This window comes from Carcharodon carcharias, chromosome 34, assembly GCF_017639515.1.
Source record: "Carcharodon carcharias isolate sCarCar2 chromosome 34, sCarCar2.pri, whole genome shotgun sequence".
Taxonomy (NCBI): domain Eukaryota; kingdom Metazoa; phylum Chordata; class Chondrichthyes; order Lamniformes; family Lamnidae; genus Carcharodon; species Carcharodon carcharias.
The window spans coordinates 5,691,532-5,696,214 of NC_054500.1; the positions used below are offsets into that span (position 1 = coordinate 5,691,532).

Sequence of the window (4,683 nt, forward strand, 5' to 3'; positions counted from 1 at the left end):
GGAGAAACTGAGCGTTATACAACCTGTTCAGTTCCCAGAATGGGCAGCGCCCAGAGTCCCCATCCTTAAATCCAATCAAAGCATCCGAATTTATGGAGACTACAAACTGACAGGTAATAAAGTAGCTTAGCTCTACTAGACACCCCTTTCCAAAAACCGAAGTCCTGTATGCCAAGCTGGCAGGAGGGACAACGTACGCAAAGCTTGACATGAGTCATGCTCATCAACAACTAGAATTAGATCATTTGTCACAATTAATACCCACAAAAGGTTGTACCAATATACACCATTGCCTTTTGGTGTCTCCTCAGCTTGCACCATCTTTCAGAGAACAATGGGAAGCTTATTGCAGAGACTGCCCCTGGTTGTAGTCTATTTAGACGATGTATTGGTGACAGGATTCACTGAAAATGAGCATTTGGCAAACTTAGAAGAAGTCTTAAAATGTTTCTTGCAAGCTGGGGTGTGTCAAAAAAAGAAAAGTGCACATTCAAGGTGAGGGAGGTAATCTATTTGGGTCACTGGGTAGATTCACAGGGTCTCCACCCATTGAGGAGAAAGAGAGAGCCATAAAAGAGGCACCTGCACCAAAGAACGCCTCAGAGCTCAGATCATTCCTGGAACGATCAACTAGTATGGGTGGTTCTTACCAAATTTGTCTACAGTGCTTCCCCTGCCCCCCTGCATTCTCTACTCAAAAAGAACAACATTAGTCTTGGGAGGCGCCCCAGAAAGAAGCTTTCATAAATCTATTTTTGGAATTGTATATCAGGGGAGAGCGTGAACGCAGTCCTCCACTACCACAAATTTTGCAGTCGAGTATCCCGCATTTGGGGACATCGCAAGCGTCAGCACACCCGAAGTGCAATGGGATAGCCTCATCCTGGGAGAACCTCCTTCATGATCAAGGTTTCTCCCCTGCCAGGTAAGTAAGAAGCAATTGTTGCACTTGTCCAATCCATTATTACATTAGGACCAGACGAAGGAATTGGTGCTGACATGTGACACATCTCCCTAGGGAGTGAGAGCAATGCTCTCTCATTGGATGGATAACAGCACAGAACGGCCAATAGGATACGTATCAATAACACTGACCACAGTGGAAAAGGGATAATCACAGATAGAGAAAGAATGTCTGTCCATCATCTTTGGTGTCAAGTAATTTCACCAGTACGCTCACAGCCGCCATTTTACAGTCGTTTCAGACCACAAACCATTGCTAGGATTGTTTAGTGAGGACAAGGCTATACCACCCATAGCCTCAGTGAGAAAACAATGATAGGCCTTAATTCTGGCAGCGTATGAATACACTTTTGTACATAGGCCTGGCAACCAAATCGCAAACGCCGATGCCCTTAGTCTTTTGTCTTTACAAGAAAATGATGAGCATATTCCAGTTCCACAGGAACTTGTTTTACTGTTAAATTTCTTAGATTCCTCACCGGTATGAGATTGACAGATCAGAGACTGGACAAGTCGGGACCCGATCCTATCTCAGGTACAAGAACAAGTGCTACATTGTTGGTCCCAGGAGCCTGTATCTAATGAAATGAAACCGCACTGAAACAGAAGACATGAAATAACCAGTCAGGATGGCATCTTATTGTGGGGAGCACGAGCGATAGCTCCTCCAAAGGGAAGGGAGCCACTTTTAGTTGAACTACACAGCGCACATCCAGGAATTTCCCGAATGAAGACCATAGCACACAGCTATCTATGGTGGCCTGGGATAGATGGTGAAATAGAGAGTTTAGTAAAGCACTGTGTGTAATGTCAGCAACTGCAAAAGTTGCCAGTGACAGCTCCATTACACCCATGGGAATGGCCAGATAGACCCTGGGAGTGGTTACACATTGACTACGTTAGACCTTTCCTGGGAACAATGTTTCTGCTAATTGTCAATGCCCATTCACAATGGTTGGATGTATATGAGGTGAAGGCACCAACGTCGGCCGCTACAATTGAGAAACTACATCAGAGTTTTGCCATTCACAGACTGCCAGAAATAGTCGTTTTCGATAATGACACGGTGTTTACAAGTGGGGAGTTTCAACAGTTTATCAGCCTCAATGATATCACTCATGTGAAAACTGCACCGTACCCACCCTCCCTCAAACAGACTGGCCAAAAGGGCGGTTCAAACGTTCAAGACAGGAATGAGAAAGCTAACTGGAGATTCCTTGGCAACCAAGCTAGCACGCTTTCCTTTTCATTACAGGACCACCCCTCACACAAACACAGGTGTCATTCCCACGGAGTTATTGTTGAAATGCTGTCTCAGGACGAGATAGAGCTTAATAATGTCAGATTTAGAGGAGAAGGTGGAAAGGGGTCAGGGAAGGCAGAAAACTAGACACGACTGGCATAGTCGTGAGAGGAAATTTACTGTGGGAGAGCAGGTATACGTGAAGAACTTTGGAGAAGGACGAAAGTGGTTACCGGGTGAAATAAATGCAGTGACTGGACCTCTATCTTACCATGTGGAGGTGAAAGGGTAGATCATACGGAAACATGTGGACCATTTAAGGAAGAGAGTGACAAACCACCAAGATTTGGTTCCATCGATGATCATGACCGGGTCAGCATTTCCTGTTGAAGATACTCAGCCCAGGACTGACATGTCTGATGTTCCTGTAAGAGTTGAAGATACAGAACTGAAAGTATCACCGAAGCACCTGATGTTCAGGCAACTCTGGAAAAGGAGGTTCCTGACAAAGAATCTGAAGTTGTGGAGCAGTGACATTCCACATGGACCAGTGTAAATATTATGTTGTCTTGACAAATATGTACTTGTGAATATAATATGTATCGCTGAGTTAAAGGGGGAGGAATGTAGTGATTATGGTTTTATTTAGTGTGTAATGTTCCTTTACAAATAATACTTGTTTAGGATAGATCACATGATCTGTAGTAACCAATAGGAGAGCAGCATGGGCTACCTCAGCGGTCAGTGTAGAGATAGAGTTGGAGTTGAAAGCACACGTGTAGTTGCTGCTGAGTATATTGTAAATAAACTTAATGGGCAGAATTTTTAGCTCAGTGGGCGGACACACACCCGAACTGCTCAAATGTGAAATGAGACACGTTGACATCGGGCGAGCGTCCCAACGCCAACACTCAGTCAGGCGATATTTCGGTTGGCGGGCGTGAGCGGGAATGGGTAGCGTGCCCGCTGACAATAAAAAGACCGATTGAGGCCCTTAAAAGGATAATTAACTTAACTTTAGCGCTGCGTGTCCAACGTCACGGCTGGTGGAGCAGACAAAGAGGCCAAGCGGCCTTTACACTTTTTAGGAAACCACAGAGTCACATGAGGGGACATATTTCTTAATGTTCTTAAACCCTTTTACTTTATTTTATTTTTTGGAAACTGTTCACCTCCCTGAGGGAGCTCTGTGCCTGAGGGAACGTTCCCTGCGTGGGCGCACGCGGGGACTCTGTGCTCACCCTCTCCCTCCCAGTCCCACAGGCAGCGCCGAGGCACGTGGTTCACTCTGGGGGGGGGCTTTAACTGGCCCGCCCAGCGTGAACTCGCAGTCCGGCCACAATCGCGGGGTGGGGGGGGGGGGGGGGGGGGGTGCGCGGTGAGGGGCAGCAGTCAACTTCCGGACCACTCCCTGCCGAGCCCACCCAACCAGGGCAAAACGTCTGCCCAATGTCTCCACCCGAGAAGCGTCTGCAGTTCATCTACAAAAGGAAAAGAAAAAGGGAGGGGCCTGAATTTTGAGCTGGGTGGGCGGCCGCGATTGGCCGGGAAACAGATCGCCGACCGCGATTGCACCCCCCCCTCCCCCACCCCCGAACACCATTTCACACTGGCCGGCCAATCAACAGGCGCTGAAGAGCTCAGCTGGGTGGAGGGGGGAGGGGGGAGAGGGGAGGGGGGAGGGGGATGGGGGAGGGGGAGGGGGGAGAGGGGAGGGGGGAGAGGGGAGGGGGGAGGGGGATGGGGGAGGGGGAGGGGGGGAGAGGGGAGGGGGGAGGGGGAGGGGGGAGAGGAGGAGGGAGAGGAGGGGGGAGGGGGAGGGGGAGAGGAGGGGGAGGGGGGAGAGGAGGGGGAGGGGGAGGGGGAGAGGAGGGGGAGGGGGGAGAGGAGGGGGGAGGGGGAGGGGGGAGAGGAGGGGGGAGGGGGAGGGGGATGGGGGAGGGGGAGGGGGGAGAGGAGGGGGAGGGGGGAGAGGAGGGGGGAGGGGGAGGGGGGAGAGGAGGGGGGAGGGGGAGGGGGAGGGGGGAGAGGAGGGGGAGGGGGGAGAGGAGGGGGGAGGGGGAGGGGGAGGGGGGAGAGGAGGGGGAGGGGGGAGAGGAGGGGGGAGGGGGAGGGGGGAGAGGAGGGGGGAGGGGGAGGGGGAGAGGAGGGGGGAGGGGGAGGGGGGAGAGGAGGGGGAGGGGGGAGAGGAGGGGGGAGGGGGAGGGGGGAGAGGAGGGGGGAGGGGGAGGGGGGAGAGGAGGGGGAGGGGGGAGAGGAGGGGGGAGGGGGAGGAGGGAGAGGAGGGGGAGGAGGGAGAGGAGGGGGAGGGGGGAGAGGAGGGGGAGGGGGAGAGGAGGGGGAGGGGGGAGAGGAGGGGGGAGGGGGAGGGGGGAGAGGAGGGGGAGGGGGGAGAGGAGGGGGGAGGGGGAGGAGGGAGAGGAGGGGGAGGGGGGAGAGGAGGGGGAGGGGGGAGAGGAGGGGGGGAGGGGGAGGAG

General features: G+C 52.9%; 1 non-coding gene across 1 annotated transcript; it reads right to left on the bottom strand.

The window, feature by feature from the left end:
• Window positions 1–769: 769 nt before the first annotated feature.
• Window positions 770–933, bottom strand: LOC121272739. The gene has a single exon (XR_005941902.1). It is a non-coding gene; the product is annotated as a U1 spliceosomal RNA (small nuclear RNA).
• Between the last annotated feature and the right edge of the window lie 3,750 nt (window positions 934–4,683).